Genomic DNA, 15,557 nt, shown 5'->3' on the forward strand with positions numbered 1-15,557 from the left:
AGAACTTCAAGAAAGATGTACAAAGTTTCTGAACTTATTTTATAGGGATTTGACGTAGGAAGTAAACATATAGCAACTTTTATGTCCGTGCCATAAGCATGTAAGTGTGGGTTAAGTATTAGTAACTTCTGTGTTTCCATTCACATTCTTGTTGAAGATTGTTAGCTGAGCCACATCTTTTCAATGCTGTGCAGCATATGTAGGTCAGCTTGTACCAGTCTGCTGATATCAATGATGGTGCAAGAAGCTAAGTGTAATAATGTTCTTTGTTCGATTAATATAGTATGGATGGAGCATGGATATTAATGATTTTCTTCTTCTTATCGAGTCCACACACAAGATGAGAAGTTGTTCAGTCAGAGCTGAACACACTTCTCGGCATCTGCAACAATGGTGTCTGTCTTGTCGCTTCTTGTGCATGGTGGTGGAAAGATTGGTGGAAACAGGGCCGCGACGTGAATGGCCTTTCCTTGACCCCATTAATGATTTTGATAAGTACATACTGAGTTTTTTGATAGTTCTTACTCCTGTATAAATCGTCTGTTATTTAGACAATAGACAATAGGTGTAGGAGTAGGCCATTCGGCCCTTTGAGCCAGCACCGCCATTCACTGTGATCTTGGCTGATCATCCATAATCAGTACCCCGTTCCTGCCTTCTCCCCATATCCCTTGATTCCGCTATCTTTAAGAGCTCTATCTAATTCTATCTTGTAAGCATCCAGAGAATTGGCCTCCACTCCCTTCTGAGCCAGAGAATTCCACAGATTCACAACTCTCTGAAAAAGTTTTTCCTCATCTCTGTTCTGAATGGCCTATCCTTTATTCTTAAAGTGTGGCCCCTGGTTCTGGACTCTCCCAACATCAGGAACATGTTTCCTGCCTCTAGCGTGTCCAAACCCTTAATAATCTTATATGTTTCAATAAGATCCCCTCTCATCCAACTGCAGATGCTGGTTTAAATCAAAGGTAGACACAAAATGCTGGAGTAACTCAGCAGGACCGGCGGCACCTTTGGAGAGATGGAATGTGTGACATTTCAAGTCGAGACTTCGGGTCTGAAGAATGTTCTCGACCCAAAATGTCACACATTCCCTCTCTCCAGAGATGCTGCCTGCCCCACTGTTACTCCTGCATTTTGTGTCTTCCTCTTTAGAAGGCCGAGTTTGGCATGTCCCCAACAACCCTCACCAACTTCTACAGAAGCACCAGAGAATGCATTTTAGCAGGATCACAGCACGGTTTTGGAACAGCTCCATCCAAGACCACGAGAAATTGCAGAGAGTTGTGGACACAGCCCAGACCATCACGCAAACCAACCTCCCTTCCGCTGACTCCATCTGCACCTCATGCTGCCTCGGCAAGGCCAGCAGCATAATCAAGGACCAGTCTCACCCCGGTCACTTCCTCTTCTCCCCTCTCCCATCGGGCAATTTATTCCTCATCACTAATTACTCAGGCATTCACATTGATTTAGTTGCTATAGTTAAATAGCAGTTCAACTTCATTTTACATCAGTTAATATCTTAGAACAAATTTACACAGAAAAACTTTCAACCTACAAAGTTGAAATCCAGTCATGTGACAAAATGCAAGGTTAGGTCCGTCTCTGCCGATGACTCGGATTAATTTTGGTTCATTTCAGATTTCAATTCCATAAGCCTTACTTCCATTATTTGACGTCGGATTTTGTCTATGTTCCAGGGAAACACCGATTTAAAAATAATGAGTCACCAATGTAGGATGATATAGTTTGGCACAGAATAGCATCAAACAAGCATCAACATAGCTGAAAGTCCAGATGCACGTGCAGAGCTGAGGACAAATTGTATTGCTCCTAAAATAAACCTTTATCTTAAGCATTCAACATATTGCTCGGACTTGTACTATAACGGGAAATACTCAGCATCAGTGGGGAGAGTGAGGACTTGTGCGATTTCACCAGAAAACAATTAGTTTTGGTGCAGGAATGTGTATACACAGGGAGTGAAGTAAAATGTTCGATGATCAGGCAATTGTTGCTGTTGTTATATCCGTCGTTCACTTTGTCAACCAGGGTGCGTTAGGAAGCCATAAAGGTGAACTCCTACGCATTAACAAAACCGTACATTATTGTCCACAGCAGACCACGACCGTATCACAAAACAAAACGCTGTATTTTACAGCAACTTGGCTTTTACACGTACCGGGGGGCATATTTCAAATAAAAACCCTGTGCTGCTACCGGGAAAAGTTGATAATTTACATAATTAGACGCGTCTTTTGCGAGCTGACTGCTACTGCCTGTCCCTCCCGGCCGAGGACAAAACAGCCCAGATATGCAGCAATCTCGAGGATCAGGGGAGGGGGTGCTGCAGGGCGATGGGCATGGGATGTGTGTGTGTGTGTGTGTGGGGGGGGGGGGGGGGGGGGGGGGGGGGTATATTTTATCACATGTGGGAAATCTACGAAGCTGTACATTTCAAAAACACACAGAAAGATTAATGTAGCAAGTCTTCCAAAAATGAAGATTACTTTCTGAACCCCCTCCTCCTCAAGAACTCGCTATTTCCAAAACAATAGGGCAGTAGATTTCATCAAGACAAAGTGATGAAAAGAATATGCACGTTTTGTTCCCGTGTACCCTTGCTTTATTTACACGGACCATGTAAATCAAGTAGAATTGCTGAACTCATCCATTTTGTTTCGTTCAGTCCTGAAATCTTAGTTTATTTTCGACAGATTTCCACGTACTCCTAAATCGCAACGCCCAGCCACTCGAGATTCTAACCCTCGAACTCCTTCATGGCACATAAGAATTGTCTCCCATCCTAATCTTTGGTATTTCACATTTCGTGTTGCAACCCGTGGCCATTCATAACATGAAATGCCCATATGTTCCTTCCAAATTCTGGGACGACATGACGTCTCGATCGGCACTTTAAATGATAAAGTGTGTATAGATTAGTTTGATCTTAAAGGAGCAGAGTTCAAGTCAAATTAAAATGTACCTCAGGGTGACATTGTCATCCCACTTGTCGAGGTGTTTTTTTTAACATGGTTTTGGTTCTTCAGAGGTAGCATTCCTAGAACCTTCAACAAACAGGAACTGACAGACGTTAAGATTTTTTTAAAGAGATGTGACCCAATGGAAGTTAAAAGTTATATGCGTGTACGTTTTTAGTGTGACTGCAATAAAATGGAGGCTGAAAGCAAGAGATGTTAGAACCCACAATGGCATCCCCTGCTCTGAAAGGGTGCTCTCATATCATGTCTATGATTTCTGGACGATGTCAATCCCCCCTCCATCATGCAACACGATGGCCCAGCAGATTAAGAATGACTGGAAATGAGTTAACACGATCAAATTGAGATATTACAAAAATATATAGATCAGTATCATTTATTTGCAATAAATTGGGTTCTGGTGAAATCTAAGATGGCGGAAGTGACGTAAAATGGCGGGGAGGGGGTTGAAAGATTAAGTACCTCAATACCTTTTTTGACAAAAAAAACTTCCTTTTTACAATAATTTATTTTCATTGAATAAGAGCGATGCCTGAGTTTTCTTTTATTTGAGGAAGGGGGGGGGGGGGGTAGTTGAAGATGGGGAACAGAAGCTGTGCCTGAGGTGGAAACTCAGTGGCCGTTGGTCGGCTCCAGCTGAGCTCGCGACGGATCGCGCCTGTTGTCCGTTGGAAGGGAGGGGGTGGGGGGGGCAGTCGGGGGGAGGGGGGGTGGGGAGGGAGGGGGGGGGGTTGTATCAGCGCGCGCCGATTGGCTCAGACGGTGCTGTCACCAACAACAAGACAGGCCGGTAAGTGCAGCGAGGAGAGAAAAAAACCCAAAGGCAGAGAGAGCGCTAAATAAGCACGGCCATGCCGATCCTGCACGGTTAATGCTGAAAACAAGGCCGGCGACGGTCACTGCTGCTGCAGCACAATCTTTGCAATGCTTAGAAAATATATACCCGGTAAAATAGGTCCGTTTTGTTTTTTGGGCAAGGGAGAGAGATAAGTAGTGGGCACTGCCCACCAGCCTAGGCCTACGGCAGCCGGCCAATCGTATTCTGGAGCAGCATGGAAATGCAGGGGTATTAAGATTTGGGGGGGAAGGGGCGGGGGTTTTGAGCGGTGTTTTGGGTTTTGTGGTGGGAAAAGTAAGGTCATGTTTTTGTGCCTAGTGTTTTTTCTCTCCATTCCATAGATTCTCATTCGTCTTTTAATAGTAGCGTAAAGAGTGTCAGAACAGATGAGGATGAAGGGCCGCCATGTTGCACCAGGAACTTTTCATGCAAAGGCATAAACCAACTAGGGAGTGATTTTTGTTTCCGGGAGGAAGGGAGGTATGTAGACTCTTTTAGCAACTGACTGAAGAAAAGATCGGTAGATTCAATGAACTGTCATTTTGCAAAGCGAAAGAGCACGGGATCTGAATGCAATCAGAAGGAAGGTTAAGGTGAGTTGGAGTCCCAAGACTGACGTCAGAATGTCATCTCCATACACAATTTGTAAATTGAGTTTCAAATCAAAATGAAATTTGAGGCTTGTCTAATGAATGGGCAGGTAAGACGATGTTTCCTCGCAGACTTAATTGAAAATTTAAACGTTGAGATATTAGCTATTCTAAAACATTTCCACGAGGAACAGCAAGAGTGATCATAATGTACAGTGTAATGGAACATTTTCAAAGAAAAAGTTGCTGATTTGATATATATGATTAACAATTTTAAATATTCGCCTCTAAAAAAATTTAATATCTTTTTTTGCTTTTGGATTTGTTATATTTCCTCAAATATTAGTACGGTTATTTGGAAGGACCAACTAATTGGGTTGAACTAAGGATCACAAGTGCCTAGTTCAATGCCTATTGTAATGGTACATATGGATATTAACGCTACCTTCCTGTTTGGACAAATTTTTTAAAATATATTGTGATTGGTATAATGAAAGAAGAGAGGGAATTAAAATGATATGATACAAATTAAGTCGAAATGCCAAAGTAGATATCCCAGTGGAATTAGCAGAGCATCATGAACAGAATTGGGATCTTGGCATTACATGTGTTGGTGTAAATATATTGAACAAAGCATGAAATGTGCAAATATATGGTCCACCAGAGTCAATTTTACATTTGTTTTGCTATTTGGTGTTTTCCTTGCAGTTATTGCACATGTGACAGTTTAAATTCTGTGGTTAGTAAATTCCACATTGTACATTCCCTTTTTGAATATTTAGAGAAAACCCATTTAAGGAAAGAAATGTCTCTTGCCCCAACCATCCAAATTTAATTCCTGATATTTAATTGCATACATAGTATCTTTGCATGTTTTGAGCATCTGAATGAAAAATATCTTGGAATGCAGCTTTGCACCATGTGAATAAACTTGATCACTTGCAATGATTTGCCAGTGGATGTTTAGGGCATTGTTGATTATAATTCATTACTGTTGGTTTCATTTCTTTAACTTGTAACTTCAAAATTTAACTTTGTTTTTGTTGCTTTTCTGTTCATGGCTTGTACCTGTCAAGCTGATATTGGGAATCTTCATGCACTGTCAAAGTTAACGTATGAAGTATAAATAGATTTTTTTTTAAAAATGTTTATTCATATTCTTCAAGCTCTTCCCTATTTGGCATATTTATTAAGTGATTGGCCGAACAGTTCAACTTCAGCAATAGTCCCTAGTTTGTATAGCTTTTTTGATCCACATTAGAATAGCAATAGAAAGGCTCAATTTGGACTTTGAGCTTTGAGTGGAAAGTTGATCAGAATTGCAATGTGTAATTGCTATTGAAAGAAGCACTGATACATCTTGTGTGTAGAAAATAGGTGCAAAAAACAGACAACTGGAGGAACGCAGCGGTTCAAACGGAATATGTGGAGGCAAAAAGATGATTGACATTTTGGGTGGAGATAGTGTATCAGATCTCAAGGAATAGATTCAATCGTTGTACCCCCACAGATAGCTTGTGACTTTTCAGGATTTATCCTTTCCGACCTGAAAGTCGTATGTATAATTGGAATGTTAGTTTAAAACGGGAGAAAGTTAGCAAGAAAGCTTCTTAAAATAATCTGTATTACTACTTTTCTTTAGTTTTGAATTTTTAAATAATGCGATGGGAAATTGCCAGATGCTTTGATGCAAATATACCTTAATGTTATATGACTGGTTAGAGCTATAGGAACTAGCTATAACCTAGTTTATTCCCATCGACAATTAAACTCAATCCATCTGGCTTCTATCTTTGTACCTTTTTGGCTAGTTAAATTTACCTAGTTAAATTTTATTTTTCTATTTTTGTGATCAAAGCTTTGATGGCAAGTCTAACGCTTATTGCCTTGACACTTTTCTAACACTGCCTTGAACCACTGGGCTTGGATGAGTAATTGAAGGTTTTTCCACAGTGCTGTTGGCAGGGAGTTCCAACATCCTTATCCAGGAACAGAAAAAGATACATTTGGAGTTAATTTCCAAATCAGGATGCCGTGCAACTCGGAGGGGACTTGTTCCAATATGCCTGTTGCCCTTATTCTTCACAGTAAGAAGAGGTTAAAGGCTTGAGAAATCCTGTCAGAACAGTCTTGGTGAGTAACTGCAATGCATGTTGTAGATGGTACACACTCTACAGCCATTATGCTAATGGCGGATGGGATGAATGTTTGGGGTAGTGGGTAGGGAGGCCCAATTATATGGACTGTGTGTCCTGGATGGTATCAAGCTCCTTGATGGTTGCTGAGTTGAACTGATCTATGTATAAAAGGTGTTTCATTGTACTCCTCAATTTGAGTAAATTGTAGTCGTAGTGCATATAAATGGGCCCTTCGGCCCACCAAGCCCTAACCATTATACACCCATTTTTGCCAGTTAATTTATTTGCCTTGCATTCACATCAACTCTTCCCAGATTCTACCAGTGACCTGCACTCTTACGCACAATTTACATTGGGCTATTGACCTGCTTTGGAATATGTGAAGCAAACAAGAATACCCAGAAGAAATCCATACAGTCACAGTGAATGTGCATCAGTAGCATTGGGGGCAGAATTGAATTTGGGTCCTTACACCTGTGCAGCTGTAGCTCTATCAGCATTGCCACTGTGCCTTGCATGTCATGGTTGCTTTATAGATGGTGGAAAGACTTTGGCGTGTCAAGAGGTGAATCACTTAATTAGGGTTCGTCATGACCTGGTTGAAGCTGATGATGGATGGTTGTAGGACACAGCCCTTAAGAATTCTTGCAGTGATGTCTCAGAACTGGAGTGATTGTTCTGCACCGAGCACTGCCATCTTCCTTTGTGAGAAGTATTATTCAACCCATTGGAGTGTTTACATCCTGCTGGCCTGTTTTCCTGGGGCTTCTTCATGCCACACTCGATCAAATGCTGTATTGATGCAAAGGCCATTCACTCTCCCTTTGCTTATGGAATATGGTTGTATGGTCCATGTTTAGACTGAGGCACTGATTCTATGGGCGTGAGGTGGTTTTGGTGAAACCCAAAATGAACAGAAGTGAGCAGGTTATTATTGAGTAAGTGTTGTTGGATAGCACTATTGCTGATGGCTTCCATCATTTTGCTGATGAATGAGGGTAGACTGCGTATTAATTCGTAAATTGGATTTGCTTGTATTTTATGAACTTTCCAGAGTGTCAGGTAGATGCTGGAGTGTAACTTTATTAAAACAGTTGGTTCTGCACATGCAGACCTGTCATCAACTTTGTGGAAGAGATCTATGTTTCCACCAGGCCTTTTGGGGAGGAAATGTATGACTCTACCAGACCGCCATTTTTTCTACCTTGTGTAGAGGTTTAGTTTATTGTTGACGAATGTACTGAGGTACAGTGAAAAGCTTTTGTTTGTGTGTTATCCAATCAAAGAAAAGACTATACATGAATATAATCAAGCCATCCACAGTGCACAGATCAAAAATAAAGGATACACCATTTAGTGCAAGATATAACTTTGAAGCCCGATAAAGTCTGAATTAATAATTCAAAAGTCTCCAATGAGGTAGATGGGAGGTCAGGACCACACTCTCTAACTGATGAGAGGACTGTTCAGTTGCCTGATAACAGCTGGGAAGAAACAGTCCCTGAATTCCCGTAGGTATACAAAAATGCTGGAGAAACTCAGCGGGTGAGAGTGAAGGAAATAGGCAAGTTTCGGGTCGAAACCCTTCTTTTTTAAACTATAGTATTTCTTGCCTGATGGGAGAGGGGGGAATGTGGTGAATCTGGTCCTTGATTATGCTGGCGGCCACGCCAAGGTACCATGTAGTGTTGATGGAAGGGAGGCTGGTTTGTGGGGTGGCCTGAGCTACATCCACAACTCTCTGCAATTTCTTGCAGTCTGGGACTGAGCTGTTCCCAAACCTGATAAGATGCTCTGTACGGCGCATCTGTAGAAATTGGTGAGGGTTGCTAGGGACATGCTGAACTTCCTAAGCCTTTTAAAAGCGTAGAGGCGGTGGTGTGCTTTCTTGACAATAGCTTCGATGTGGCTGGTTTAGGACAAATTGTTGATGATATTTATTCCTAGGAACTTGAAACTTTGTACCATCTCTACTTCAGCGCCATCAATGTAGAACTGGGGTGTGTGTACTGCTTTGCTTCCTGAAGTCAATTGTAATCTCCTTTGTCATGCTAACATTGAAGGAGAGGTCGACACAAAATGCTGGAGTAGCAGGCAGCATCTGGAGAGAAGGAATGGGAGACGTTTTGGGTCAAGCCTGATCTGCTGAGTTACTCCTGCATTTTGTGTCTACCTTTGATTTAAACCAGCATCTGCAGTTCTTTCTAGCACATTATGGGAGAGGTTGTTGTCTTGGCACCAAGTTACAAGTTTCTCAATCTTCTTTCTGTACTCTGTCTCATCATTATTCAATATCCAGCCCACTTTGGTGGTGTCGTATGCGAACTTGTACTATTTCCTAACCTCTCATTGTAATGGGCCTGTCCCATTTAGGCACTTTTTAGGCGACTGCAGTAGCCACATTTTGTGGGTGGTTGCCAGGGAGTCACCTTCATGGTCGTGAGGAGTTCCCGCCTTCTGGGAACTAGTCATGGCCTCATTATGGTCGCTGCAAATATCTCAACGTTGAAAAATTAGCAGCGACTAGAATGAAGCCGCCATGGAGAGTAGCGAGAATTCTCGTGCCGTAGGTGGGTTGCCAGGAAGTTGTAATGGGTTTGTTTGGAGGTCGAAGTTTCTCGTAGGTTGTAGCCGGTGCTGACCGGTGAATTTCATTGGCCCATTGGGGGAATAAAACGTAAACAGTAGTTTTCAGAAACAATGATAACCGACCGGTATTGATAAATATCCGCCGAACTTCACAGCCGTGTATTTCTGGCTTCAAAGTTGTCTCCACTCCTTCTCCCTCCCTCTCCCTCTTTTAAACGACTTACCGTACACTGTGGTTTAGCTGTCTTAATTACAGTGCCAACCTTCTTGTTCATCGCCGTGTGTGTCTGTATCACATTGGCTTTGCACCCTGTGAACTTCACACCGACCGCACATCCCCCCCCTCCTGCCTGCACAACAAGCTGGTGAAGGAAGCGATGTGTGTGTGTGTTCTACTCTGACAGTTGTCATTCCAGTTGCCGTTTTTTTTAGGCGACTGCCGGCAACTTGACAGTCAACGGCAATCGCCAGAAAAAATCTTCTAAGTGGGACAGGCCCATAATGGTTTTAATTTTGAATTGTGTCTTCACCTATGAATTGTCCATCAATCGAGGAAGAAAATGATTAATCTACTGAATTATTTTCAAAATGTTATAACTTCAGTCCAATCCCCCTTTAACCAACAGCTATAAAGAATATTTAGCCTGGTTTATGTATTCTGTGATCAATGTTTAACCTTTTGAGCCAATACTTTCAAAGATGTCATGCTCATAATTACACGTGGTACATCAGGTTTTATGTTACATGAGCATTGCACAACTTAAAAAACATACAGCTTTTAATTTTGGTCTCTAGGTGTAAAGCATGTTATCCCATTATTTTTGCATTAATATACCAAATTGTAACACAATTAAATGATCTGTGCGCATAGCTACCATGATTAGTTTAATGTATTTGTCACATGTACCAAGGTACAGTGAAAAGCTATTTTGTTGCGTGTTAATCAGTCAATGGAAAGACTATACATGATTACAACCAAGCCATTAACCGCGTACAGATAATGGTAAATGGAATAAAATTTAGTGCAAGGTAAAGTCCAATTAATGATAGTCAGAGTGTCTCTAATTAGGTAGGTGATAGCTTTATTTGTTGATAGGATGGTTCAGTTGCCTGATAATAGCTGGGAAGAAACTGACCCTGTATCTGGAGGTACATGTTTTCACATTTCCGTACCTCTTGCCTGATGGGAGAGGGGGAAAGAGGGAGTGACTGGGGAGAAACATATCTTTGATTATCCTAGTGGCCTTGCTGAGGCAGAGTGAAGTATAGGTGGAGTCAATGTTAGGTGGATGTTGGTTTGCATGATGGTCTGGGCTACGACCACTACTCTACATTTTCTTGAGGTCTTGAATGGAGCTATTTCCAAACTGCTGTGATGTATCCTGATAAAATGCTTTCTACGGCACATCTGTAGTAGTTAGTGGTGGTGAGTTGAGGTGATATTTACTACTATGAACTTGAAGCTTTCGACCACCTCTACTTTGATGCTGTCAATGTATGCTGAGATATGTGTACTGCTTCGCATCCTGGTCGATCACTATTTTGCTTATCTTGTTGACATTGAGAGAAAGGTTGTGGTCTTGATACCAGGTCACAAGGTTCGCAATCTTCTTCCTGTACTCCGTCTCTTCATTAATTGATATCCAGCCCATTCCAGTGGTGTCATCTGCGAATTTATAAATTGGATTGGTACTTGGTTGCACAGTCGTGGGTGTATCAGAGTAAAGAAGGGAGCTGAGAACGCATCCTTGCGGAGCACCACAGTTGAGGATTATCGTAAAGGATCTTCTTGCCTATGGCGTGCACAGCTTAAAGTTGTAGGACAACTTATTTTATTTTATTGTGCACACCGGGTTGATTGCATTCAGCGAAACAAGGTGGACCACGTGAAGGTTGCAATCTTCCTCCCCATCATAAAGAATGATTTGTGTCCTATCCTCACCGTTTGGTCTGTTGGTCAGGAAGTAGAGGATCATCCATAATTAAGCCTTCTTCAGTCTGATGAAGGGCATCTATCCGAAACATCACATATTCCTTCTCTCCAGGGATGCTGCTTGCCCCGCTGAGTTACTCCAGCGTTTTGTTGCCTATGAAAAGGTCCGATGTAGGTGTCTCTTATCCAGGTGTTCTCGAGATGAGTGTTGGGCCAGGGAAATGGCATCGGCCGTGGACCTTTGTGGTGGTAGATGAACTGCAGAGGTTCCAGGCTGTTCAGCAGTCTGGATTTAATGCATTCCATAACCAGCCTCTCAAAGCACATTGTGACTGGGGCTGTAAAGGCTATTGGATATGGTTGTCATTAAAGCATGAGATCTTGCTTTTCTTTAGCACTGGGATGATAGTGGTTTTCTTGAAGCAGGTGGGTGCCTCAGAATGGAGTAGGGAGAGATTAAAGATTTCCATAAATACTACTGCTAATTGGTCCATGCAGTGTCTAAGGACGCAGCCAGGGACCCCATCTGGGCCAGTTTCTTTCCGTGGGTTCACGCTCAGGAAGGCAGATCTAACTTCTGCAACAATATCCTTGGGAAGAGGCACGCTTGAGTCATTGTCCCGCTGACCTTCTGTTCAATGCGAGCATATAAAGCATAAAGTTCTGCTGGTAGGGCCGCATTATCACCTGTGATGTTGCCTGACTTTACTTGGCAGCCAGTATTGTCGCTTGGTATCCTTGAATGGTATTCCAATGACCACAAAGAGCTGTCTTGTACCACTTGGCACTTTTGGCGTATGCAACGGACCTGGTCTTCACCTGTGAATGTACCTCATGGTTCATCCATGGTTTCCGGTTGGATTGTCTTTGTCGGCACACACTCTACACATTTGTTGATGAGGTCAGTCATAGCAGTGGGGTACTCGTACAGATTGACTGCAGATTCCCTGAATATGGGCCAGTCCACTGAATCAAAGCAGTCACATAGGATGCCATCTGTGTCTGCTGATCAGAATTGCACAACTCTCTGACCCAGATCCACCTGCTTCAGTTTCTGTTTGTCAGCAGGGAGTAGAAGCACAGGTAACTGATCAGATTTCCTGAAATGTGGCTGAGGTACAGAGAGGAAGGCGTTTTTTATTCTTGTGTAGCAGTAGTCGAGGGTGTTCTGGCCCCTGGTGGGACAAGAGACATGTTGATAGTACTTTGGCAGTTGGACCCTGAGGTTGGCTTGATTGAAATCTCTGGCTACAGTTACCAGGACTTTGGTGTTGTATCAAGACAGTTGACAACGGAGTACAGTTCATTCAGAGCAAGCTTGACATCCGCATGGAGAGGAATGTAGACTGCTGTCAGAATATCTGGGGCGAATTCCCTCGGCAGGTAGTAGGGATGGCACTTTAAGTCAGATGTTTCAGGTCTGGGGAGCGTGAGCTTGCCAGGACTACCACGTCCAAGGTATTGATTAGAAAGTGAACCCCGCTGTCCGTGGGTTGTCAAAGGAAAGGAGAACAATTAACACAGTAACACAACATAGGACTGGAGTTTGCTCATTGTTCATTTAAAAATAAACATAGTAAAAACAAAATCAAGAAGGTATTGATGAAATTGCAACGCAGGCTTCACATTTCTGAGCAAACCTGTCTGATCAGCATTGCCTTCCATCTTCCTGTACAACATCCCATATCAATTGAGACATAAAACTGTAGATGCTGGAATCTGGAGCAGAAAACAAACTGCAGTGGGTTGACCAGCATCTGTTTTAGTGGGGAGATGGCATTTGCAGTGGACTGGTGTGATGGTGGGTGAATTGCAGTAGATCAAGATGCAGTGTCTGGGAAGCTAGAGTTGATGTGTATCATGACCAGCCTTGGGTCACTTGATTTATTTTGGCACCGAGATAATTGTGGTCATCAACTGCGAGTACTCCAGTTTGGAGTATGGAGGGGATTGATGTCCAATATGGGAAAGGTAATGATGTTCAGACCATTCACTTCCCCAAGATTCACTCTTGAGAAGGCTGGTCTGATGTCCATGATGTTGACCATGGGGACAGGTGCACTCAAGGTTGAAAGTGTGGGAAATGTCATTTTACACCACACCCATTTCTCGCACTATTGTGTTCAAGAAGGAACTGCAGATGCTGGAAAATCGAAGGTAGACAAAATTGCTGGAGAAACTCAGCGGGTGCGGCAGCATCTATGGAGCGAAGGAAATAGAGTCCTACCTCCCAGTTTGGACCCAAACCGGACTATCGATACCGACAGGCTATCTGCCGCCATACACAGCAATTCTCCCACCGGGCACTGAGATCTACTCTCGCTGCAATGCGCCGGCACCAGCGGGACCTCACTTTGATTCTCCCGAAACTTCGGGCCTCACTCACCCACACACCTGCAACAGACCTATTTCCTTCACTCCATAGATGCTGCCGCACCTGCTGAGTTTCTCAAGCAATTTTGTCTACTCTCGCACTATTTTGCCCGTTCCCCCTCCACAGATACACCTCTCTCTGGCTTTTCATTGCATTCTTCTTTTGGCCTTATCAGATGCCCTTCCATCTCGAGTCTTAGTCTACCCATCTGCTAATCAGCCCCCCTCCTCCCCTGACATGTACCCACCTATCACTTGCCAGGCTTTGTCCTGAAATGTCACCTGTCCATTACGTCCAAGAATGCTGCCTGACCCACTGAGTTACTACAGCAATTTGCATTTTATTCATTCCACTAACCTTTTCAAACAAGCATTGAGCTCATCAAGGCAGGAAATTGTGGACAATGATTCTGCTTTGTAAGACATAGAAACATAGCAACATAGAAAATAGGTGCAGGAGGAGGCCATTCGGCCCTTCGAGCCAGCACTACCATTCATTGTGACCATGGCTGATCGTCCCCAATCAATAACCCGTGCCTGCTCTCCCCATATCCCTTGATTCCACCAGCCCCTAGAGCTCTATCTAACTCTCTTAAATCCATCCAGTGATTTGGCCTCCACTGCACTCTGGCAGGGAATTCCACAAATTCACAACTCTGGGTGAAAAAGTTTTTTCTCACCTCAGTCCTAAATGGCCTCCCCTTTATTCTAAGACTGTGGCCCCTGGTTCTGGACTCTCCCAACGTTGGGAAATTTTTTCCTGCATCTAGCCTGTCCAGTCCTTTTATAATTTTGTATGTTTCTACAAGATATCCCCGCATCCTTCTAAACTCCAGTGAATACAAGCCTAGTCTTTTCAATCTTTCCTCATATGACAGTCCCGCCATCCCAGGGATCAATCTCGTGAACCTCCGCTGCACTGCCTCAATCACAAGGATGTCCTTCCTCAAATTAGGAGACCAAAACTGTACACAATATTCCAGATGTGGTCTTACCAGAGCCCTATACAACTTCGGAAGAACCTCTCTACTCCTATACTGAAATCCTCTTGTTATGAAGACCAACATTCCATTAGCTTTCTTCACTGCCTGCTGTACCTGTAAATGCAGCTTGATTCTCCTGCCACCCAGGTACACGAGGGTCCATTTGCAGTAGCTTAATATTTGACAAACCAGCTCATCATTTGTTTCTCTACAATCACCAGAGCACCTAAGGAGACATTTATGGTCACAGAAAGAATATGCAAGTTCCACACAGCAATGGAGGTCAAAATTAAAGATTTGTTGCAGCTTTAGGGAAGCATTGTCACTTACTGTGGCACTCCAAGAGGTCTCTGCTATATGTAGAATAATCACAGCTTCTCAAATCGTTCATCATAGTTAATGCCTTGTCCCTGATTTATTATTCTAGTAAATCTTTCGTGCACCCTGTGCAAACCTTTAAATCCCTCTTTCAAAGGTTTGTGGACTAGAATTGCACTTTATATTCCAGTTGGGGTAAACTATTGTTTACTGCTTTCTCAGCCTGCCCTGACACTCAGATTTATGTACAAATGCAATTAGATTTCTCTGTTCCAAAAACTGCTTGAGAATTGTGCCCATTATACCAGTGCCTTTCTTCATTCTTCCAATTAAATTGTGTCACTTTATAGTTCTCTACATTAATTTCATCTGCCCAGTTTCCTCCAAGTCCTTTGCTATCCTCTTCACTGTTGACTGAATTCAACTTGATTTTGAAGCTCTTCTGTAGAATGTAAAGTCAATATGATTAACACACAACATGAAACACAACATTTTCAGGCATGAACTCTTGTGAGCAGTTTCTGGGCCAAAAAACAAATGCTTACTATATTGCTTTGTAACCTAAGCTAATTTCCTACACATGCTGTTACTGTCCTTCTTTCTTCAATTGGTTTCAACTTTGCTGCAAGCCTAATTATTTCGAACTTTATTACATGCTTTTTAGAACTGCAAAGTACATTGATTTTTTTTAAAGTTTACCCACTATCCACCTTAATCTGATATGTACTTCCTGGGTTTGTCGTGCTTTTTTGTTTCACCAAGGTTGTTTTGTGCATCCAGTACCCTTCCA

The 15,557-nt window shown here is 42.7% G+C and overlaps 1 protein-coding gene across 11 annotated transcripts in view; it reads left to right on the forward strand.

Annotated features, from left to right (window-relative positions):
• The first annotated feature begins 3,722 nt into the window (after positions 1-3,722).
• The window catches only part of LOC129701609 (histone-lysine N-methyltransferase NSD2-like), a 110,571-nt gene continuing 98,736 nt past the window's right edge, over positions 3,723-15,557 (forward strand). The window contains exons 1-3 of one of the 11 annotated variants that reach the window (XM_055642910.1): positions 3,734-3,795; positions 4,185-4,436; positions 6,387-6,566. The gene's annotated coding sequence lies outside the window, so the exon portion shown is untranslated. The other 10 variants (XM_055642906.1, XM_055642909.1, XM_055642913.1 and 7 more) reach the window with 10 other exon arrangements.

Source organism: Leucoraja erinacea, chromosome 11, assembly GCF_028641065.1.
Source record: "Leucoraja erinacea ecotype New England chromosome 11, Leri_hhj_1, whole genome shotgun sequence".
Classification (NCBI taxonomy): domain Eukaryota; kingdom Metazoa; phylum Chordata; class Chondrichthyes; order Rajiformes; family Rajidae; genus Leucoraja; species Leucoraja erinaceus.